Here is a 26,152-nt window from a genome sequence, read left to right as displayed (position 1 = left end):
CTTTGCCAACAAAGGTCCGTCTAGTCAAGGCTATGGTTTTTCCTGTGGTCATGTATGGATGTGAGAGTTGGACTTTGAAGAAAGCTGAGCGCCGAAGAATTGATGCTTTTGAACTGTGGTGTTGGAGAAGACTCTTGAGAGTCCCTTGGACTGCAAGGAGATCCAACCACTCCATTCTAAAGGAGATCAGTCCTGGGTGTTCATTGGAAGGACTGATGCTAAAGCTTAAGCTCCAATACTTTGGCCACCTCATGCGAAGAGTTGACTCATTGGAAAAGACTCTGATGCTGGGAAGGATTGGGGGCAGAAGGAGAAGGGCTGACAGAGGATGAGATGGCTGGATGGCATCACCGACTCGATGGACATGAGTTTGGGTGAACTCCGGGACTTAGTGATGGACAGGGAGGCCTGGAGTGCTGCAATTCATGGGGTCGCAAAGAGTCAGACAAGACTGAGCACCTGAAGTGAACTGAACTGTGCTGAATTGGAGTATATGGTGAGAGTATGTCTCAGTCTTTCATACTTATTTCTATATGAGTATTTCCAGTCTCTCAATGTGTAGGAGTCACTTAAGTAGTTTCTGGACTTCTCACAGAGGGAATTGATCTATGTGTAGGTATATTCAGTATGTCCATGAAAAGAGGGAAATATAAGAGCCTTCTATCCCACCATCTTGATTATGTCCCCCTCAAAGTATTTTGTACTTTTCTTTATTTCTAATTTTATATTTTAGGGCTGTGATACTATTGTGCTAGTCATGCAGTCTTGTCCAACTCTTTGCAACTCCATGGAATGTAGCCTGCCAGTCTCCTCTGTCCATGGAATTCTCCAGGCAAGAATACTAGAGTGGGTTGCCATGCCCTCCTCTAGGGGATCTTCCTGATCCAGGGATTGAACCCAGGTCTAGTGCATTGGTGGAGAAGGCAATGGCACCCCACTCCAGTACCCTTGCCTGGAAAATCCCGTGGATGGGGGAGCCTGGTGGGCTGCAGTCCATGGGGTCGCTGGGAGTCGGACACGACTAAGCGACTTTGCTTTCACTTTTCACTTTCATGCATTGGAGAAGGAGATGGCAACCCACTCCAATGTTCTTGCCTGGAGAATCCCAGGGACGGAGGAGCCTGGTGGGCTGCCATCTACGGGGTCGCACAGAGTCGGACACGACTGACTCGACTTAGCAGCAGTAGCAGCTAGTGCATTGGAGGCGGATTCTTTATGTCTGAGCCATCAGGGAAGCCCACAGTGATACTATTACATGTGATAATATAATGACGCTTACATGACACTATGCATTTGTAAAATTCCATAGTAATTTCTAGCACAAAAATTGAAACTTAATTGTGCAAAATTTAAACATATTATTAAGGATATCAAGGGATATCATCATGGAATGCAGAGTGTAAAAACGTAATTTAATCATAATTCAAATATATAGAAGAACTACACTTAAGGGGGAGAGGGAAATGGTGCTGATATAAGTACTAGAGAAAATGAAAGAAGTCTGAAAATCTAAAAAGAAAATTTATGTATGCAGTATACTCCAGTAAACAAGATTTATGCCTATGGTTGTATAGGTTAAAAATGATACTGTTATGAGTTTGTAGTGAAACTGGACAATTCAGTAAAAGGACTGTGGATGGTGAGGGGCAGGTATCTTACTGCTGGAGTAGGAGATTACAGATAATAAAGGGGCAGAGGCAAGAATGATCCATACAATAATAGATTAGATTTGGAGACATTAGTATGAATTCAAGTTAATGTAGAGATTAATGCTTACATAAAGACATATTCATGGGCATGTGCATATACATGAGTTAATATACACACATATATTTATTAGTTTTATCAGCTGAGAAGGACTACAAGCCACTTCATCCTGCCAGCAATGATGACACCTGTTGTGTAGATACTGATATCTAATATCATTTCCTAATGAAATAGTGTTCCTTGGAGAACTGACTGATTCCAGGAGCCTGGAAATTTGGATGATGAGACTAGAACATAAACAAGTTGAAAATGTGCAAGATGAGCAAGAAAGCAAAGAATTGTCCAAAAAGAAACCCTATATAATGGGAATATATGGCTCCAAAGGGACTTAGGAGCCAACTGGAAGTGTTTCCAATGACCAAAAATGGAATGATTTAAGGAACAAACAAAAACTAAACAGAAGAAAAAAAATGAAAAATACTGTCATTTAGGTCTATTTTTAAAAATTCACTGATTTAATTAATAAGGAAGTATAGGTAAGTATTTCATGCAGAAGAATTCCAAATAATTTATATATATATATATATATATATATATATATATATGCTCTTCCCTGATAGAAATATGATTAACTCTACAGCAGTTAAGTGCCATTTGTTCTTATGACTTCCTTCAAACAGTAAAATGTGAAAAGGGGTAATAAGAGTCACTTTACACTGGAGAAACTTGAAAAACACTATTTCAGGCAGGTGATTAGGATCAGCTTCAACACTCAAAAATTATTTAGATATTATATACTTGATGTGATTCAATGAAAATGGCGTTTTACCTCTTTGGTTTTTGCCCCATAAATCATATCACCAGTCTAATCATGTGAAAATCATCAGACAAATCCCAAATGAGTTATATTCTTCAAAACATCTTACCTGCAACCCTCTAAACTGGAAAGGTCATCCAAAACAAGGAAAGTCTGATAAACCATCACAGCCAAGAGGAGCCTAAAGTGACCTGACAACTAAATGCAATATGGTAGCCTGGATGGGATCCTGGAACAGAAAAAAGACATTGGATAAAGAATTTAAAAATCTGAATATGAACTTTAGTTTTTTCTGCCTCTCAGGTACCACCAGCAAACAGCTGGAGCCACAGCAGCACCAGATATACCAATAAGGCAATTAGCACTTCAAAGGCTCTGAAAATTATATTTATTTAGCAGGCCAGAATTTGTATGCTAAACCTAAACAAGGTGCCAGTTTTCTAAAACAAAATATTTAAATAGGCTCCAGAGATTCCTATCCTAATGGTCAAAGAATCCAGTATACAACAGGTAAAAAAAAGACCATAATAGCAAGAACCAGGAAAATCACAATTTGCATGAGAAAAGATAATCAAGTAGCTCCAGCATAGAGATAAATCAGATGTTGCAACTATCTGACAAATTTTATAAAAATGCTTTAATAAGCAATTACAAATGATCTTGAAACAGCTGAAAAATCTACATCTCAGAGGTAAATATATATATATATATATATATATATATATATATATATCAAAAAGAAATTATGGAACTGAAAAGAGAACAGCAATAAATTTTTTAAATTTATTTATTTTTTAATTGAAGGATAATTGCTTTACAGAATTGTGCTGGTTTCTGCCAAACATCAACATGAACATATGTCCCCTCCCTGTTCAACCTCCCTTTCACCTCCTTCCCCATCCCACCCCTCTAGGTTGTTACAGAGCCTCAGTTTGAGTTCCCTGAGTCATACAGAAAATTACCATTGGCTATCTATTTTACATATGGTAATGTAAATTTCCATGTTACTCTCTCCATACATCCCACTCTCTCCTTCCATCCTCTGCACCCATGTCCATAAGTTTGTTCTCTGTGTCTGTGTCTCCATTTTTATTATGGTTGCTCTAAAAAATTTGTCCATTTCTGTCCTGCAAGTAATTTCATCAGTTCTATCTTTCTAGATTCCATATATATGCATCAGTATACAATATTTGTTTTTCTCTTTCTGACTTACTTCACTCTGTATAACAGGCTTTAGGTTCATCTACCTCATAAGAACTGACTCAAATGTGTTCCTGTTTATGGCTGAGTAATATTCCATTGTATATATGTACCACAACTTCTTAATCCATTCATCTGACAGTGGACATCAGGTTGCTTCCATGTCCTAGCTACTGTAAAGAGTGCTGTAGTGAACATTGGGGTACATGTGTCTTTTTCAATTTTGGTTTCCTCAGGGTATATGCCTTGTAGTGGGATTGCTGGGTCATATGGTGGTTTTATTCCTAGTTTCTTAAGGAATCTACATACTGTCTTCTATAGTGGCTGTATCAATTTACATTCCCACCAACAGTGCAAGAGGGTACCCTTTTCTTCACATCCTCTCCAGTATTTACTGTTTGTGGAATTTTTGATGATGGCCATTGTGACTTGTGTGAGGTGATATCTCATTGTAGTTTTGATTTGCATTTCTCTAATAATGAGCGATGTTGAGCATCTTTTCATGTATTTGCTAGCGATTTGTATGTCTTCTTTGGAGAAATGTCTGTTTAGGTCTTTTTTCCACTTTTTGATTGGATTGTTTGTTTTTCTGGTATTAACTTGTATCAGCTGCTTGTATATTTTGGAAATTAATTCTCTGTCAGTTGTTTATTTTTTTTAAATTTTATTTTATTTTTAAACTTTACAATATTGTGTTAGTTTTGCCAAATATCAAAATGAATCCGCCACAGGTATACCTGTGTTCCCCATCCTGAACCCTCCTCCCACCTCCCTCCCCATACCATCCCTCTGGGTCGTCCCAGTGCACCAGCCCCAAGCATGCAGTATCGTGCATTGAACCTGGACTGGCGACTCGTTTCATACATGATATTATACATGCTTCAATGCCATTCTCCCAAATCTTCCCACATTTGCTATTATTTTCTCCCATTCAGAGGGTTGTCTTTTCATCTTCTTTATAGTTTCCTTATTTAGTTATACTTTTCAGATGTTGAAGCTGGATTAGAAAAGACAGAGGAACCAGAGATCAAATTGCCAACACCACTGGATCATCAAAAAAGCAAGAGAGTTCCAGAAAAACATCTACTTCTGCTTTATGGACTATGCCAAAGCCTTTGACTCTGTGAATTACAACAAAATGTGGAAAATTTTGAAACAGATGGGAATACCAGACCACCTTACTTGCCTCCTGAGAAATATGTATGCAGGTCAAGAAGCAACAGTTAGAACCAGACATGGAACAACAGACTGGTTCCAAATTGGGAAAGGAGTATATCAAGGGTGAATATTGTCACCCTGCTTATTTAACTTTTATGCAGAGTACATCATGCGAAATGCTGGGCTGGATAAAGCACAAGCTAGAATCAAGACTACTGGGAGAAATATCAATAACTTTAGATATGCAGATGACATCACCCTTATGGCAGAAAGCAAAGAAGAACTAAAGAGCCTCTTGATGAAAGTGAAAGACAAGAATGAAAAAGTTGGCTTAAAACTCAACATTCAAAAAACTTAGATCACGGCACCAGGTCCCATCACTTCAGGGCAAATGGATGGGGAAACAATGGAAACAGTGAGAGAATTTATTTTAGGGGGCTCCAAAATCACTGCAGATGGTGACTTCAGCCATGAAGTTAAAAGACTCTTGCTCCTTGGAAGAAAAGCTATGACCAACCTAGACAGCATATTAAAAAGCAGAAACATCACTTTGCCAACAAAGGTCCTTCTAGTCAAGAAAGAAAAGTCGCTCAGTCATGTCCAACTCTTTGTGACCCCACGGACTGCAGCCTATCAGGCTCCTCAGTCCATGAAATTTTCCAGGCAAGAGTACTGGAGTGGGTTGCCATCTTCTCCAGGGGATCTTCCCAACCCAGGGATCAAACCCAGGTCTCCCTCACTACAGGCAGACGCTTTACCAGATGGAGCCACCAGAGAAGCCCTCATAGCTTCTAGTGAAAGCTATGGTTTTTCCAGTAGTCATGTGTGGACGTGAGAGCTGGACTTTAAAGAAAGCTGAGCGTGGAAGAGTTGATGCTTTTGAGCTGTGGTGTTGGAAAAGACTCTTGAGAGTAACTTGGACTGCAAGGAGATCAAACCAGTCAGTCTTAAAGGAAATCAGTCCTGAATATTCATTGGGAGGACTGACGCTAAAGCTGAAACTCCAATACTTTGGCCACCTGATGTGAAGAAGTGACTCATTCATTGTAAAAGACCATGATGCTGGGAAAGACTGAAGGCAGGAGGAGAAGGGGATGACAGAGGATGAGATGGTTGGATGGCATCACCACCTTGATGTACCTGAGTTTGAGCATGCTCTGGGAGTTGATAATGGACAGGGAAGGATGGCATGCTGCAGTTCATGGGTTTGCAAAGAGTTTGACATGACTGAGCGACTGAACTGAATTGATAGTTTCCTTTGCTGTGCTAAAGCTTTTTAAAGTTTAATTAGGTCCCATTTGTTTATTTTTGTTTTTATTTCCCATACTCTAGGAGGTGGGTCACAGAGGATCTTGCTGTGATTCATGTTATAGAGGAACAGCAGTATTTTGATACATTGCTGGCTGGGTTCATAAAGAGAATGCAGATTATAGAAGCATTATTATACTTGAAGATTGATCAGGAGAATTTACTCAATCTGAGCAAAATGGAGGTAATAAACTGTGGGGGAAATTAATAAATCCTTCCTTAGGGAATTTTAGGACAATAACAAAAGTTCCAAAATTTCATATGTTCAGAGTCCTAGAGAAAAAAAGTGGGGCTGAAAATTAAGAAATGACTGCTCAAAATGTCAAAAATATAGTGAAAAAATATAAAGCAAGAGAGTCTAGAAAATGAGTGAACTATGTATATGACATAAATAAATCTATACCAATCTAGACCAAATCTACAACATAGTCAATCTTTTACAACTAAAGACTAAAATGATGAAAGCCATGATACCAAAATGACACATTAAGGGACTCCCCCTTGTGGCCCACTGGTAAAGAATCCTCCTGCCAATGTAGGAGACATGGGTTCCATCCCTGGTCTGGGAAGATCCCACATGCCATGGAACAACTAAGTCTGCATGCCACAAATATTGAACCTGTGCTCCAGAGCCTGGGAACCACAACTAGTGCACCCATGTGCTGCAGCTACTGAAGCCTGCCCAGTCTAAATCCTGTGCTCCACAACAAGAGAAGCCACTGCAGAGAAGCCTGCACACTGCAACTAGAGAGTAGACCCCTCTTGTCACAACTAGAGAAAAGTCTGTGCAGCATCAGTGACCAGAACAATCAAAACTAACTAACTAAAATAAAATACAAAGCACATCGTTTAAAAAACAAATGACACATTATTTATGAGGGAAACATCAATTTTAATGACACCAAATTGCTCATCTGACTAATAGGGGCCATTTTTTAGGTGTTCAGCAAAAGTACTGTCAACTATTAATTTTGTATCCTGCAATAACATACTTCATGAATTTGATAAAAGATAAAAGAAGGACTTGGAGAGAATGATAAAGGAATAAAGTGTAGTGAAAGTGGATTAAAACAAAAACCATTAAAAATTGACAATCTAGCTGATTTTGTTTAAAACTGGGAAAGGAAAAGAAATCTAAAAGGGAGTGAAGTTTCATCACTTGGAGTGATGAAATTTGATACCAGTGAACTCTGGTAAGTCACATATCTATACTGTAAATCCCAGAGCAATCAATGAGAAAGTTTTACAAAGCAAAACACTATGTAAAAATCAAGATGATATAGTGTTCAAAGTAGGGCACAGAAAGGTAAGAAAGGTAAAACAGTTGAATGATATACAAGGGAAACAAAAAAATAAAATAAAACAAATAAATTGCCAGATATAAACCCTAGCCTACCAAAAGTTGCAATAAGGTAAATTGACTAAATGTATCAATTTAGACTCCTTGAGAGAGTCTCTTGGACTGCAAGGAGATCCAACCAATCAATCCTAAAGGAAATCAGTCCTGAATATTCACTGGAAGGACTGATGCTGAAGATGAAACTCTAATACTTTGGCCACCTGATACGAAGAACTTACCCACTAGAAAAGACCCTCATGCTGTGAAAGATTGAAGGTGGGAGGAGAAGGGGACGACAGAGGATGAGATGGTTGGATGGCATCACCGACTCAATGGACATGAGTTTGAGCAAGCTCTGGGAGTTAGTGATGGACAGGAAAGCCTGGCATGCTGCAGTCCATGGGGTCGCAAAGAGTCGGACACTACTGAGTGACTGAACTGAACTGATCAATTAAAAGGCAGATATTAGTGGTATCAGTAAGCCATACAACCTAATAATACAATGTTTATATGCAAATCATTTCAATTTCAATAATATAGGTAAATTAAATTAAAAAGGATAGAAAATGTTATGGAAACAATGAATTATATAGCAGGTGTGTTTGTAAGGTTTCTCCACTGTAATATTACCTTCCCCCTTTCTATACTGTACTCTATGGGAAGAATGACTATAGTGTGAAGAATTACTGTTCACACTTAAGGAGTGAAGAGTTATGTTCCACCACCTTGAGTCCAGAGTATATACTTAAAATATTCAGAATTCTTATGCACAAGAGATTTGTCTCTCTTCATTTATTAATTTATTTAGTCATTATTTCTAACAGTATGGACTGATGGAATTTTTATACCTTGAGTTACTATAATCCAACACTATTTTGTTTGGTTGCTCAAATTTCTACTTTGGCCATATAATCAAAACAAAAAAAATCAGGAATATCTATATTAACTACATAGTGTAGACCTCATCACAAAAGAATTAGGAGACATCAAAACAAAACATTACATAATATTAAAAGAATCAATCTTCCAAAAGTAGTCTTTCCTAATCCTTTCTATCCACTCCTCTTATTAGTATGTATGGGTCTTCCTCTGTGTTCCAGACCCATCTGTCCCTACTGCTGTCAGAGCAAAGATCACACTATTTTTGGTAATTATATTTTTTTTATAACTAACCCTAATAGATTGTAGGGGCTTTCCAGGTGGCACAGTTGGTAAAGAAGCTGCCTGCCACTGCAGGAGATGCAAGAGACAAGGGTTCAATCTCTTGGTCCGGAAGATCCCCTGGAGTAGGAAACGGTAACCTGCTCCAGTATTCTTACCTGGAGAATTCCATGGAGCCTGGCGGGTTACAGTCCATGGGAGTTCCAAAGAGTTGGACATGACTGAGCACACACAAAATAGACTTGTAAGTGCTTTGGAAAACCTGATCCATCTCCATGTCTTTAGAGTCCAGCGTATTACCTGGTGCCTAGTAGGTGATCAGTAAGTTATTGCTTTAATGAGCTAGGAGATAGATAGGTCCCAGGCTGAGCAACTGCAGCTGGTTTCCTGCTGCCCTGAGTCAGACCCAATATGGGCACAAATGAGATTGGCCAGAGACAACCTGGAAAACTACCTCCACATGAGCAAACTAAACCACCCCTATTACAGGCACCTCATCCCAAGTTTGCTTATGTGCTCTTCCATAAGTACTCTGCTTCTAATAAGCACTGTCTCTATTTACTAATCTTGGTCTCTTTGCTGATTTTTTTCTTCAAAAAAGACAATGACTGAGGTCCTTCTTCTAGCTATTTCACTTTTGGAATCATTACAACTGAAATTCAGGCCAGTAAAGAGTTTTTCTCTTTTTTAATTGAAGTTAATTGATTTACAATATTTTGTTAGTTTCAGATGTAAAGTTATTCAGTTTTATATATATATATATGTATACATACATATATACATATTTTTTCAGATTTTTTTCCATTATAAGCTATTAGATATTTATTACAGTTCCCTTTGCTATACACTAAATCCTTGTTGTTTATCTATTTTATGTATAATGGTAAGTATCTGTAAATTCTATACTCATGATTTTTTCCTCCCTCCCTTTCCCCTTTGGTAACCATAAGTTTGTTTCCTATGTCTGTGTGTCTGTTTCTCCTTTGTAAATAAACTCATTTGCATTATTTTTGACCCCACATGTGATATAATATAATATTTGTCTTTCTCTCTCTTACTTCACTCATTATGATAATCTCTGCTGCTGCTGCTGTTGCTGCTAAGTCGCTTCAGTCGTGTCCGACTCTGTGCGACCCCGTAGACGGCAGCCCACCAGGCTTCCCCGTCCCTGGGATTCTTCAGGCAAGAATACTGGAGTGGGTTGCCATTTCCTTCTCCAATGCATGAAGGTAAAAAGTGAAACTGAAGTCGCTCAGTCGTGTCCGACTCTTTGCGACCCCATGAACTGCAGCCTACCAGGCTCCTCCATCCATGGATTCTCCAGGCAAGAGTACTGGAGTGGGGTGCCATTGCCTTCTCTGATGATAATCTCTAGGTCCATTCAAATTGTTGCAGATGGCAATATTTCATTCTTTTCTATGGTTGAGTAATATTTCTGTGCAGGAGGAAGCAGCACTCACACTTCCTCCTCCCAGTCTCATTCTTCACTCTCATTCTGGGTGCAGAAAGCATCAACTTGAATGGCTCCCTTACACACCCGGCACTGCACAGCTTCTGTATCAGGTGCGGGTATAGTTTCCAGGCATCTGTCTCTGACCCCTGAGTTTACCATTTTGCCCTGAAGTGCCCGGATGTGAGCACCATGTGCAGCATAATTGTTGAGGAGGTGTAAGGTGGCGACTGGGGGAAGGAGGCTACCAAGGAGCAGAAAGCCATCCAGAGTGGGTCCACCAAAGAGCCCCTGCCACTCTTCCTGAGGAGGGGTAGGCACTGGACCTGAAACACACCTGAAACACTTTAGTGCTTATCAAAGACTTACTGTGTAGAAGAAGTCTCTGGACTGGTAAACCCATGATGTTGCTCCAAGCTTCTACCCCTTCTCTGCCAGTGTTTTTCAATGGATTTGTTCATAATAATTATAAAAACAAAAAGCTGGGCACATATTTGTCTGGATAAAACAATAATGACATTTGTCCAATCCAGTCAGCAAGTAGTGGCTCTACTTTTTCAAGTTGTCTTTTACCTCACTGAGTTTTCACAAATCACTTGCAGATTATTCATATGTCCTGTACGGTTATGGTGCTATTGTGAAAAGGATTGTCTATAGCAGTTGTATCTGATATGTAGGACAGCTACATCTAAACAGGTTCCTAAACATCTATTAGCACGTCTTCTACTGATTATCCGTGTGTGTGTGTGTTTTATGGAGGCACTCATATTTTCGCTACTTAGACATAGGTGTTATTTTCAGCTACACTAGTTTATTTAATGTATTTTTATATACTAAGCTTAAGACTCATTGGTGTCACATACCTCATTGTGCTTTTTTTTCAAATGATGTTGTCATTTTGCTTGATTTTGTCTTGGAATCTGCTTCTGGATTCCGGGGCAGGGAGACAAAAGAGTGTGAGAGATGTCTGTGCACTGTGTGCTCTGTTTGATGTTCTGAAATCCCTATCTTATATATGTGTTAGGTATTCAGAAATTAGTAAACACCTGAAAAATGAGATTAGGTATTTTGATTTAAACACAACAGGGCTTGTCTATGGGAAGGGTTGGTTGTTGAATGTATTTGGTCTCAGGTTATGAGAAGATGGTGGTGTTCATATTTTCTAAATTTTTGACAAGGAGAAATATTAATAGCAGAATGTTTACAGATTTAGATTTTGGGGCAGACCACCTGTGTTTGAATCCAGGTGCTGCTCCCTACTAGTTAAATACCTTATGTCAAGTTGCTTAAACTCTGTATTCCTCATCTTTTTCTTCTTTAAATAATGTTAACAACTAACAATTTTGTCTTCAGGGTAGCATAGTACTTTGTACTTCAGTTCAGTTCAGTTCAGTCCCTCAGTCGTGTCCGACTCTTTGCGACCCCATGAATTGCAGCACTCCAGGCCTCCCTGTCCATCACCAACTCCTGGAGTTCACTCAAACTCATGTCCATTGAGTCGGTGATGCCATCCAGCCATCTCATCCTCTGTCGTCCCCTTCTCCTCCTGCCCCCAATCCCTCCCAGCATCAAAGTCTTTTCCAATGAGTCAACTCTTCGCATGAGGTGGCCAAAGTATTGGAGTTTCAGCTTTAGCATAATTCCTTTCAAGGAAATCCCAGGACTGATCTTTAGAATGGACTCGTTGGATCTCCTTGCAGTCCAAGGGACTCTCAAGAGTCTTCTCCAACACCACACTTCAAAAGCATCAATTCTTTGGCACTCAGCTTTCTTCACAGTCCAACTCTCACATCCATACATGACCACTGGAAAAACCATAGCCTTGACTAGACAGACCTTTGTTGACAAAGCAATGTCTCTGCTTTTCAATATGCTATCTAGGTTGGTCATAACTTTTCTTCCAAGGAGTAAATGTCTTTTAATTTCATGGCTGCATTCACCATCTGCAGTGATTTTGGAGCCCCCCAAAATAAAGTCTGACACTGTTTCCACTGTTTCCCCATCTATTTCCCATGAAGCGATGGGACCAGAAGCCATGATCTTCGTTTTCTGAATGTTGAGCTTTAAGCCAACTTTTTCACTCTCCTCTTTCACTTTCATCAAGAGGCTTTTTAGTTCCTCACTTTCTGCCATAAGGGTGGTGTCATCTGTATATTTGTACTTACTAAGTTATTAATGAATACTTTTTTTCCCCACTGATTTATCAAAACCTTCTCTTATCAAGTCACCTTGTAACAAGCATCTCCATGATAGCTGAGATTTAGCTATCATAGTTACACCATCTCATGCTGGGTTAATGTATAGATTAGAAGGCACAGTTATATCAAGGGAAAGTAATTAACATGGTAATAAACCCAGATAGAAATCAGTAGGAGGCAACTGCTTCCATAAATATCATATAGAAGGCAACAATGAGGTACTTTCAGAAAAACTGAAAGGAAATAAGATTTTTCTCTACATGTGACATACAAAAATCAGAGCAAAGATATTCTGATTTTCTTTAAGAAATAAGACATATTCACAGGGTGATTGCATGTATAAAAAGATTTTTGAAAACAGGCAATACTATACTATATTCTTTAGGAGTATTTTTGATAGAAAAACTCTAAAGAAATGCAGGAAATAATTTAAGCAAGGATCTGATTAGGCTTAAGTCTATGGAGGAGGGATGGCTTTATGACTTGATTGGGGAAATGTTTCATGTGTTTCCTTTACTCTTGCTGTAAAACAAACTACTCCAAACTTAGTGCATAAAGCCACAGCCATTTTATTATATGCTTGGAGTTTCAGAGTAAGGAATTCAGGAAAAAACACAGTGGATATTACTTGTTTCACTTGATGTCTGTGCCCTCATTGAGCGGGGGGGTGGGGGGGGAACACAATGGCTTGGGGCTGAAACCATCTGAAGGCTCATTCAGTCAAATATCCAGCACTTGTATTGAGAACACTGGAAAACTAGGAATGACAAATAGTGCTTACATATTACATCTCAGTGTAATTTGGCTCCCCCACAGCATGACAGGCTTCACAGTAGTTAGGCTTCATATTTATAACTCAGGCTCCAAAGAAGAGTGTTTCCATAAATGAGGTAGATGCAGCATCACTTTGTATGGCCAAGACTCAAAATTCATGTCACCTCACTTCTGTAATACTCTATTATTACAAGTAAGTCACAAGTCCTTCTAGATTCAAGTAGAAGAATTAGACTTCATCTCTTAAGGCAGAGAGGTGACAACTTTTACAAGAGCATGAGAGGTAGAAAATATCATTATTGCCATCTTTGGAAACTATAGCCATTCACAGTGGGCTTTTATGTAGCTGTTTATGCTTTATTCAGCTGTTTCCTGTGTAAATATTTAACAGTTCACACAGAGTTTAGGTACAATTAGTATATGATTAATTCACAATATAAAAATGAGTGATTCTGACTCTAATCTCAGGCCGAGATCAATACCAGGCTAAATGTATTACTGTAGTTACAGAGAGAATATGACAGCCAGAAGGAGGCTGGTTGGTTAGGCCTACAGGAAGCTTTGGAAATGCTCATACAAGAATAGTCCAAGGTAGAAAAAGTCTTGTTCAGAAGATTATAAGTATTTCTGATCCCATTGGCAAAGTTTAACCTATTACTACTCAGACATATTGGACTGCCTTGTCATGATATCATTGAATGACCCTTATTCTGTTCTAAGTGTTCAGTCATTCCAAAAATATTTACTGAGTGTTAATCATGGGCTAAACAGAATGTTAGAATGACTCAAGGCTGTGGAAAAAAGTAGAGATAGATAAAGAAGCTCAGGTACCAATGCTTAAGGTAAATATTAAATGAGCATTGGGTTAGCCAAACTTAGATCCATGATGACCACAAGAAAAATATCTATAGAATACACACAGGAAATGGGAAGAAAATGAAAATATGTCACTGCAAAAAAATCAACTAAATGTAGAGGAAGACAATAAAGCCAGAAATTATAAGATGCACAGAAAACAGTTAACAAAATGTCAATTCTAAGTCCTTCCTTATTGGTAATTCTTAAAATGTTAATAGATTAAACTTGTCAATCAAAAGACACAAACTGGCAGAATGGAGTCTAGAAGCAGATTCAACTGTATGGTATCTACAAGAAATTCATTTTAGTTCTAAGTATATGCACAGGTAGAAAGTAAAATGATATTCCGCAAATAGTAAAGCAAAGAGAGCATAGGTGGCTATATTAATATCAGATAAAACAGAAATTAAGTCAAAAACTGTCACAAAAGACAAAAAAGAGACATTATGTAATGATAAAAGGGTTACTTCACCAAGAAGATATAACAATTTAAAATATATATGTATCAAAGATCAGAGCTATTAATATATGAAGCAAATACTAACAGAATTGAAGTGAGAAATATGTAGTCTTTTAATAATAGTAGGATATTCCAGTAACCCACTTTCAGTAATAGATAGTACAAACAGAGAAAACAATCAGTAAGGAAACAGAGAACTGGAATAAAACTACAGACCAATTGCACCTAACAGTCATATACAGAACACTGCACCACCAACACCAAAGCACACATCTTTATCAAGTTTACTGGAACATTTCTCCAGGATAGACTTTATGTTAGGCCTCAAAACAAGTCTTAATAAATTTTAAAAGATATACAAAAGCATCTGTTCTGATCACAATGGAATGAAACTACGTCAGTAGCAAAAGGAAAGCAGGAAAATGCAAAAATATGTGGAAATTAAATCATACACACTTAACAAATGAGTCTAAGAAGAAATCACAAGGAAAATTAGAAAATACCTTGAAACAAATGAAAACAAAAATACAGCATAGAAAAACAAAGGTTGAGATAAAATAGTGCTGAGGGAAATTTATAGTTATAAATGCATCTATTAAAAAAGAAGAAAGATCCCAAATCAACAACCTAACTTTTATACTTTAAGGAGCTAGAAAAATAAGGACAAACTACATCCAAAACTAGCAAATGAAGGAAATAACAAAGGTTAGAGAAGAGAGAATGTCTGGATAATCAACGGAACCAAGTGTTGGTTCTTTGGAAAAACCAACACAATTGACAAATTTTTATCTGGATTAAGACAAAAAGAGCACTCATATAATTAAAATCAGAAATGGAAGAGTGGACATTGCAACCTATTTTACAGAAATACAAAGGACTATAAAAGAATACTATAAAGAATTGTACACCAACAAATTGGATAATCAGGATGGAATGGACAAATTCTTAAAAATATACCACCTACCAAGACTGATATACGAAGAAATAAAAAATCTGAACAAACCTAAACTGACAATGAGGTTCAATCAGTGAGCAAAAATCTCCCAACACAGAAAAGCCCAGGACCAATGACTTTGTTGAATTCTAACAAACTTTTAAAGAAGAATTAACATGAGTCCTCCTCAAACACTTGCCAAAAACATTGAAGAGGAGGGAACATTTACAAATTCATTATATGAGGCCTGCACTACCCTGATACCACAGACAAAGACATTACAAGAAAAGAAAGTGACAGACCAATATTCCTCATGAATACTAATGTAAAAATTTAGAATAAAGTAATAGCAAATAGAATTCAATACCATATTAAAATAATTATACACCATGACCAGGTAGGATTGACTCCTAGAATGCAAGGATGTTTCTTCAATACAGGAAAATAAATCAGTGTAATTCACCAAATTGAGAGAATTGAAAAATTACCACATAATTATCTCAATTACACAGAAAAATCATTTGAATAAATCAATGCTGTGCTATGCTTAGTTGCTCAGTAGTGTCCAACTTTTTCCAATCCCATGGACTGTAGCCAGCCAGGTTCCTCTGTCCACGGAATTCTCTAGACAAGAACATGTAAAATACCATGTATGAAACGAAAAAAAAAGAATACTGGAGTGGGTAGCCATTCCCTTCTTCAGGGTATCTTCACAACCCAGGAATCAAAACGTGGCCTCCTGTGTTGCAGGCAGATTCTTTACCAGTGGAGGTACCAGGGAAGTCCTTGAGTAAATCAATAGTTCATAATAAAAACACTCAACAAACTAGGAATAGAAAGAAACTACTCAACATAATAAAGGTCATATGTGAAAAGCTCACAGCTACTATAATACTCATTGATAAAAGACTGAAAGCTTGGCCCCCTAAGATCAGGAACAAGATCAAGATGACTATTTTCATCACTTCTATTTAACATAGTACTGGAACTTATCACCAGAGCAATTTTCTAAGAAAAAAAATATGCAAATTAGAAAGGAAGAGGTAAAATTGCCTCTGTTGATAACATGATCTTATATGCACAAAACTCTAAAGACACCACAAAAAATTATTAGAACTAATCAATAAATGTATCAAAATTGCAAGATACAAAATAAATATTCAAAAAGTTATGTTTCTAATATATTAATAATGAAAAATATGAAAAAGAAATCACAAAACAATTCCATTTACAATATAGCATTGAATAAAATAAAATATTTATGAAAAAAAAACTTACCAAGGAGGTGAAAAACATGTAGAATGAAAACTCAAAGCATCGTGCTTTGAGTTTTGAGAAAGAAATTAAAGAAGCGCACACACATACAAAATGGAAAGACTTTTCATGTTCATGAATTAGAAGACAATATTGTTAAGATATCAATACTACTTAATGTGATCTAAAGATTCAATGCAATTGCGATCAAAATCTTATTGGCATTTTTTTTTAAGAAAAAGAAAACTCTATACTAAAATTCTTATGGAATCTCTTTAAAAAAAAGAAAGACAGAAAGAAATTTGAGGACTACACTTACCTGATTTCAAAGCTTACTGCAAAGCTACAACAGCCAAATTAGTGTGGTACTGGCATAAAGACAGACATATTGACCAATGGAATAGAACAGAGAATCCAGAAATAAACCTGTGTTGATATGGTCAAATCACTTTCAACAAGTGTTTGAAGACATTCAATAGGGAAAACGAAGTCTTTTACACAACTGGATCTTCAAAAGTTCAATATTCCCATGTAAAAGAATGAAGTTTGTCTCTTACTTTACACAAAATTTAACTAACTAAAATTTAACTAACTAACTAATTTACACTAAAATTTGATTAACTAAGTATAAAATATAAAACTATAAAAGTCTTAAATGAAAACATAGGGGGAAATCTTCATGATACCAGATTTGGCAATGATTTCCTGAATATGAGACCAAAAGCAAAGGCAACAAAAATAAAAATAGATAAATTGGGCTACATCAAAACTGTAAACCTCTGTATATCATAGAACACAATCAACAAGGTGAGAAACTAATTTATGTAATGGAATAAAATGTTTCTAAATCATATACTGTGAACCAAGAACTTCCAGATGTTCTTGCTGGATTTAGAAAAGGCAGAGGAACAAGAGATCAAATTACCAACATCTGTTGGATAATAGAAAAAACAATAGAATTCCAGAAAAAAACATCTGGTTCATTGACTATGCTAAAGCCTTTGACTGTGTGGATCACAGCAAACTGTGGACAATTCTTAAAGAGATGGGAATACCAGACCATCTTACCTGCCTCCTGAGAAACTTGTATGCAGGTCAAGAAATAACAGTTAGAACCAGACAAGGAACAATGGGTTGTTCAAAACCAGGAAAGGAGTATGTTAAGGCTGTATATTGTCACCCTGCTTATATAACTTATATGCTGAGTACATCATGCAAAATGCAGGCTGGGTGAAGCACAAGCTGGAATCAAGATTGCTGGGAGAAATATCAATAATCTCAGCTATGTAGATGACACCACTTTAATGGCAGAAAGTCAAAAAGAACTAAACAGCCTCTTGATGAAAGTAAAAGAGGAGAGTGAAAAAGCTGTCTTAAAACTCAACATTCAGAAAACTTAGATCATGGCATCTGGTCCCATCACTTCAGGGCAAATGGATGGGGAAACAATGGAAATAGTGACAGACTTTATTTTCTTGGGCTCCAAAGTCACTGTAGATGGTGACTGTGGTCATGAAATTAAAAGATGCTTGCTCACTGGAAGTAAAGCTATGACAAATCTACATAGCATATTAAAAAGCAGAGACATTACTTTGCTGACAAAGGTCCATATAGTCAAAGCTATGATTTTTCCAGTAGTCACATATGGATGTGAGAGCTGGACCATAAGGAAGGCTGAGCAGCAAAGAAATAATGCTTTTGAACTGTGGTGTTTGTGAAGATTCTTTTGAGTCCCTTGGACTGCAAGGAGATCAAACCAGCCAATCCTAAAGGAAATCAATCCTAAATATTCATTGAAAGGACAGATGCTAAAGCTGAAGCTCCAATACTTTGATCACCTGATGCAAAGAGCCAACTCAATGGAAAAGACCCTGATGCTGGGAAAGATTGAAGGCAAGAGGAGAAGAGGATGACAGAGGATCAGATGGCTGGATGGCATCACTGACTCAATGGACATGAGTTTGAGCTAGCTCTGGGAGATGGTGAAGGACAGGGAAGCCTGGCTTCTGCAATCCATGGGGTCGCAAAAAGTTGGACATGACTGAGCAACTGAACAACAACAAATCATGTATCTGATAAGAGTTAATATCCAGAATACATAAAGAACTCCTAGAACTCCTACAATAATGATAGCAACAAAAACCAAACAACCTGGACCTATGTCTATGAGAAGCCTTAATGTTGCACACGTTGACCATTTGACAAAAGCCCCAGAAGATGTGAATGCTTCTCTACCAAGCAGAAAAAGCAAAGGACGTGAGCTAAGAAACAGGGATCCAGTGGAAGGCAGGGCAACTGGCCAGAGCACCATAAAGAAGACAGAAGGAGAAAGGAAAACCAGATTGGAGAGACTCCATGATTCTTCTCCAAGTTATTTCTATAGGCTGCTTCATTTTCAGAATGTTTCTGCAGTGATACACTTGTAAGGATGATGCTAAATAGAGACAAGATGGTGCAGTAGGATGAGCTACTTATGAAAGGACCACTTCTTATGGAAACACCAAAATCACAACTAACTGTTAGTCATCATCAACAACAACAACAAAATGCTAGAATCTATCAAAAAGCATACCCTATACCCAAAGACAAAGAGAAAGCCACAACAAGATGGTAGGAGGGGTGCAATTGCAATAAAATCAATTCCCAGACTGACAAACTAGAAAATAATTATATCACAGAAGTTCTCCTATAGGAGTGAAAGTTCTGAGTCCCACATCAGATTCCCCAGCCTGGGGGTCTGGCAGCAGGAAGAACCCCCAGAGAATCTGGCTTTGAAGGTCTGCAGGGTTTGATTGCAGGAATTCCACAATGGGGTGGGGGAAAGAAACTCCACTCTTGGAGGGTGCACACACGGTCTTGTGGGTACCAGAATACAGGGAAAAGAGCAGTGACATCACAAGTATTAGAAGATCTCTTGCAAAGGTGGGGGGTAGCTGTGATTCATTGTGGCAAAAAAGACTGATAACAGCAGTTCTGGGAACACTTATTGGTGTGAGCCCTCCTGGAGGCCACCACTTTCTTACCAAGATCTGGCCCCATCCAACAGGCTGCTGGCTCCAGCGCTGGGATGCCTCAGGCCAAACAACCAACAGGGCAGGAACACAGTCCCATCCATAAGCAGACAGGCTGCTTAAAATCTTCCTGAGCACACAGCCTTCTAGGCATGCCCTTTGGCATAGCCCTGCTCACCAGAGGGACTAGATCCAGCTCCATCAGCCAGTGGGCAGGCACCAGTCCTTCCTACCAAAAAGCTTGCACATGCCTCTTAGACAGTCTCTTCCACCAGGGGTCAGAGAATGGAAGCAAGAAAAACTACGACCCTGCAGCTTATGGAATAAAAACTGAAATTACAAAGTTAGACAAAATAAGATGGCAGAGAAATATATCCCAGGTGAGGAAGAAGATAAAAACCCCGGAAGAAGAACTCAGTGAAGTGGAAATAGGAAATCTACTTGAAGAGGGGTTCATAGTAATGATATTAATAGAAGAGATGATCCAAGATCTCAGAAAAACAATAGGGGCACAGATCAAGAAGATACAAAAAAAAATGTTTAACAAAGACTTAGAAGAACTAAAGAACAAACACACTGAGATGAACAATACAATAACTGAAATGAAAATACAAATCCTTCCACTAGAAGGAATCTATAGCACAATAACTTGAGGCAGAAAAACAAATAAGCGAACTGGAAGGCAGAATGGTGGAAATCACTGCTACAAAACAGAATAAAGAAAAAAGAATGAAATGAGGACAGTCTAAGACTTCTGGGACATTAAATGCACCAACATTTGCATTATAGGAGTCCCAGAAGGAGAAGAGGGGAGAAAGGACCTGAGAAAATAACTCAGGAAACAAAAAAAATCTCAAACAACCTAACCTGACATCTAAAGCAACTAGAGAGCAAGAAACAAAATCCAAAGCTAGCAAAAGGAAATAATTCACAAAGATCAGAACAGAAGTAAGTGAAATAGAGATGAAGAAAACAATATAAAACATTAATGAAACTAAAAGCTGGTTCTCTGAGAAGATACAGGCGAGGGCTCATATCAATAACATTAGAAATGAAAAGGGAAAAGTTACAGTTGACATCACAGAAATATAAAGGATCATAAGAGACTACCATAAGCAACTATATGTCAATATAGACAACCAAGAATAAATGGACAAATAATTAGAAAGGTATAAGCTCCCAAGACAACCAGGAAGAAACACAAAATATGAACAGACCAACCACAAGTACTGAATTTAAAACTGTGAGTAAAAACTCTCAACAAACAACAGTCAGGGACCAGATGGCTTCATAATCAAATTTTATCAAACATTTAAAGCATTAACACCTACCCTTCTAAAATTCTTCCAAAAATTTTCAGAGGAAGGAACACTGACCAAGCTTATTCTATGAGGCCCCCATAACCCAGTATCAAAACCAGAAAAAGATATCACACAAACAGAAAACTACAGGTCAATATCACTGATGAACCTCCATTAAATACTATCAATCCAAATCCAACAATACATTAAAATGATGATACACCATAATCAATGGGATTTATCCCAGTGATGCAAGGATTTTTCAATATCCACAACTCAATATGTGTGATTGACACATCAAATCAACATGTTGAAGATGAAAACCATATGATAATCTCAATAGATGTGGGAAAAGATTTTGATAAAATTAAAAAAAACAAACCTCCAGAAAATAGGCATAAGGGGAACATGTGTATGTGCTAAGTCTCTTCAGTCATGTCCAACTCTTTGTGACCCTCTGGACTGTAGCCTTCCAGGCTCCTCTGTCCATGTGATTCTCTGGGCAAGAATACTAAAGTGGGTTGCAATGCCCTCCTCCAGGAGATCTTCCTAACCCAGGAGCCAAGCCCAGGTCTCTTACATCTCCTGCATTGGCAGGCAGGTTCTTTACCACTAGTGCCACCTGGGAAGCCCATAGAGGGAATATACCTCAACCTAATAAAGGCCATATATGACAAACTCACAGCAAACATCATTCTCAATGGTGAAAAACTGAAAATACTTCCTCTATGATCAGGGACAATACAAGGATGTCCACTCATGCCACTCTTATTCAACATAGTTTTGTAAGTCCTAGCATGACAATCAAAGAATAAAAAGCAATAAATGGAATCCAAATTGGAAAAAAAGAAGTAAAACTGTCAATGTTTGCAGATAATATGGCACTATACACAGAAAATCTCAAAGATGCTACCAAAAGAACTTAATGAATTCAGTAAAGTTGCAGGTAACAAAATGAATACACAGAAATCTGTTGCATTTCTATACACTAACAATGAAATATCAGAAAGAGATATTAAAGAAATGATCCCATATACCATCATATAAAAAGAATAAAATACCTAGGAATAAATCTCTCTAAGGAGGGCTTGTAGTGTGAAATTAGGAGCTGTGAGCCACACAGGGAACTCTGCTCAATGTTAGGTAGCAGCCTGGATGGGAGGGGAATTTGGGGAAAATGGATAATACATGTGTACATATGGCTGAGGCTCCTTGCTGTCCACCTGAAACTATCACAACATTGTTAATCCACTATATTCCAATGTAAAATAAAAAGTTTTTAAAAAGGAAGTGTGAGGCCTCTAAACTTGATGTTCTTTTCACCATGGAGTATGTTAGCTGTGGATTTATCGTATATGGCCTCTATTATGTTAAGATATATTCCCTCTATGGCCACTTTTTGGAGAGTTTTTATCATAAATGGATGTTGAACTTTATCAATAGTCTTTTTCTACATCTATTAAGATGATCATATGGTTTTTATTCATCAACATGTTGACTGATGTATGAATCACACATATTGATTTGCAGATATTGAAAAATTCTTGTATCCCTGGGATAAAACCCAATGATCATGGTGTACGATCTTTTTATGTACTATTAGAGTCAGTTTGCTAATATTTTGTTGAGGGTTTCTGCATCATTCATGAGTAATATTGGCCTGTAGTTTTCTTTTTGGTGACATAGTTGTCTGGTTTTTGTATCACACGGTGGCAGCAGTGGTAAAGAACCTGCCTGCCAATGCAGGAGACATAAGAGACCTGGGCTTGATCCTGGGGTCGGGAAGATCCCCTGGAAGAGAGCATGGCAACCCACTCCAGTATTCTTGCCTGGAGAATCCCATGGACAGAGAAGCCTGGTGGGCTACTGTCCAGAGGATCACAGAGTCAGACATAATTGAAGTAACTGAGCAGGCACACAAGTGACTCTTACACTTATCCTCCTATTTCTATGGAATAGACACTCATGAGATAGATTACTGAGTCAAAGTGTGTACATGTTTGTGTGTGCTTAATACATGATTTCACAAGTTTTTCCTTCTTAATTCCAAAAGTCTTAACACTGCATAATATTACCACTAAAGTATATGAATAAATGTTTCTTCACATCCTTGCCAATAACTGAAATTATAACTCTTAGTGGTTATCATGTTATGAGCCATGCTGTGTAGGGGCACACAAAACAGATGGGTCATGGTGGAGAGTTCTGACAAAATGTGGTACACTGGAGAAGGGAATGGCAAACCACTTCACTATTCTTGCCTTGAGAACCCCATGAACAATATGAAAAGGCAAAAATGTATGACACTGAAAGATGAAATCCCTAGGTCAGTAGGTGCCCAATATGCTACTGGAGAAGAATGGAGAATGAAGAGATGGAGTAAAAGAAAAAACAACACCCAGTTGTGGATGTGACAGGTGATGGAAGCAAGGTCCGATGCTGTAAAAAGCAATATTGCATAGGAACCTGAATAAGGTCCACGAATCAAGGCAAATTGGAAGTGGTCAAACAGGAGATGGCAAAAGTGAACATTGACATTTTAGGAATCAGTGAGCTAAAATGGATTGGAATGGATGAATTTAACTCAGATGACCATTATATCTACTACTGTGGGCAAAAATCCCTTAGATGAAAAGGAGTAGCCATCATAGTCAACAAAAGAGTTCAAAATGCAGTATTTGGGTGCAATTGCAAAAACGAGAGAATGATCTCTGTTCATTTCCAAGGCAAACCATTCAATATCACAGTAATCCAAGTCAATGCCCCAACCAGTAACTCTGAAGAAGCTGAAGTTGAATGGTTCTATGAAGACCTATAAGAACTTCTAAAACTAACACCCGAAAAACATGTCTTCTTCATTATAGGGGACTGGAATGCAAAAGTAGGAAGCCAGGAGATAGCTGGAGTAACAGGCAAATTTGGCCTTGGAATACAAAACGAAGCATGGCAAAGGCTAACAGAGTTTTGCCAACAGAACGCAATGGACATAGCAAACACCCTCATCCAACAACACAAGAGAAGACTCTACACATGAACATCACCAGATGGTCAATACCAAAATCAGATTGATTATATTCTTTGCAGCTAAAGATTGAGAAGCTCTATAACTCAGCAAAAACAAGACTGGGAGCTGACTGTAGCTCAGATCATGAACTCTGCATTGCAAAATTCAGACTGAAATTGAGGAAAGTAGGGAAAACCACTAGACATTCAGGTATGACCTAAATCAAATCCCTTACTATTATACAGTGGAAGTGAGAAATAAATTCAAGGGATTAGATCTGATAGACAGAGTGCCTGAAGAACTACTGATGGAGGTTCGAGACATTGTACAGGAGGTATTGGTCAATAATGTTCTCAAGAAACAGAAATGCAAAAAGGCAAAATGGTTGTTTGATGAGGCCTTACAAATAGTTGAGAAAAGAATAGAAGCTAAAAGCAAAGGAGAAAAGGAAAGATATACCCATCTGAATGCAGAGTTCCAAAGAATAGCAAGGAGAGATAAGAAAGCCTTCCTCAGTGATCAGTGCAAAGAAATAGAGGAAAACAATAGAATGGGAAAGACTAGAGATCTCTTCAAGAATATTAGAGATAGCAAGGGAACATTTCATGCAAAGATGGGCACATTAAAGGACAGAAATGGTATGGACCTAACCAAAGTACAAGATATTAAGAAGAAGTGGCAAGAATACACAGAAGAACTATACAAAAAGATCTTTATGACCCAGATAATCATCATGGTATGATCACTCACCTGAAGCCAGACATCCTGGAGTGCGAAGTCAAGGGGCCTTATGAAGCATCTCTACAAACAAAGCTAGTGGGGGTGATGGAATTCCAGTTGAGTTATTTCAAATCCTAAAAGATGATGCTGTGAAAGTGCTGCACTTAATATGCCAGCAAATCTGGAAATCTCAGCAGTGGCCACAGGACTGGAAAAGGTCAGTTTTCATTCCAATCCCAAAGAAAGCTAATGCCAAAGAATGTTCAAACTATTGCACAATTGCACTCATCTCACATGCTAGCAAAGTAATGCTCAAAATTCTCCAAGCCAGGCTTCAACAGTACGTGAACCATGAACTTCTAGATGTTCAAGCTGGATTTAGAAAAGGCAGAGGAACCAGAGATCAAATTGCCAACATCCACTGGATCATCAAAAAAGCAAGAGAGTTATAGAAAAAATCTACCTCTGCTTTACTGACTATGCGAAAGCCTTTGACTGTGTGGATCACAACAAACTGTGGAAAATTCTTTAAGATATGGGAATATTAGACCATCTGACCTACCTCTTGAGAAATCTGTATGCAGGTCAGGAAGCAACAGTTAGAACTGGACATGGAACAACAGACTGGTTCCAAATTGGGAAAGGAGTACGTCAAGGCTGTATATTGTCACTCTGTTTATTTAACTTATATGCAGAATACATCATGCGAAATGCCAGTTTGGATGAAGCACAATCTGGAATCAAGATTGCTAGGAGAAATATCAATAACCTCAGATATGCAGATGACACTATCCTTATGGTACAAAGTGAAGAAGAACTAAAGGGTCTCTTGATGAAAGTGAGAGAGGAGAGTGAAAATGTTGGCTTAAAACTCAACATTCAGAAAACAAAGATCATGGCATCCGGTCCCATCACTTCAGGGCAAATGGATGGGGAAACAATGGAAACAGTGAGAGGTTTTATTTTGGGGGGCTCCAAAATCACTGCACATGGTGACTGCAGCCATGAATTTAAAAGACATTTGCTCCTTGAAAGAAAAGCTGTGAACAACCTAGACAGCATATTAAAAAGCAGAGACATTACTTTACCAACAAAGGTCCATCTAGTCAAAACTATGGTTTTTCCAGTAGTCATGTATAGATGTGAGAGCTGAGAAAGCTGAGTGCTGAAGAACTGATGCTTTTGAACTGTGGTGTTGGAGAAGACTCTTGTCAGTCCCTTGGACTGCAAGGAGATCCAACCAGTCCATCAGAAAGGAAACCAGTCATGAATATTCATTGGAAGGACTGATGCTGAAGCTGAAACTCCAATACTTTGGCCACCCGATGTGAAGTACCGACTCATTGGAAAAGATCCTGATGCTGGCAAAGACTGAAGGTGGAAGGAGAAGGGGACGACAGAGGATGAGATGTTTTGATGGCACCACCAATGCGGCGGATATGAGTTTGAGTAGGCTCTGGGAGTTGGGGATGGACAGGGAAGCCTAGTGTGCTGCAGT

At 38.2% G+C, this 26,152-nt stretch overlaps 1 long non-coding RNA gene across 1 annotated transcript in view; it reads right to left on the bottom strand.

Annotated features, from left to right (window-relative positions):
• The window catches only part of LOC129639127 (uncharacterized), a 155,481-nt gene that overhangs the window by 43,946 nt on the left and 85,383 nt on the right, over positions 1-26,152 (bottom strand). Inside the window, exon 4 of the long non-coding RNA XR_008708205.1 lies at positions 2,634-2,753. This is a non-coding gene — a long non-coding RNA (uncharacterized LOC129639127). The remainder of the gene's footprint in view (positions 1-2,633; positions 2,754-26,152) is intronic.

The sequence above is a fragment of the Bubalus kerabau genome, chromosome X (genome assembly GCF_029407905.1).
Source record: "Bubalus kerabau isolate K-KA32 ecotype Philippines breed swamp buffalo chromosome X, PCC_UOA_SB_1v2, whole genome shotgun sequence".
NCBI lineage: Eukaryota > Metazoa > Chordata > Mammalia > Artiodactyla > Bovidae > Bubalus > Bubalus kerabau.
This window is presented reverse-complemented; position numbering and strand designations above follow the sequence as displayed.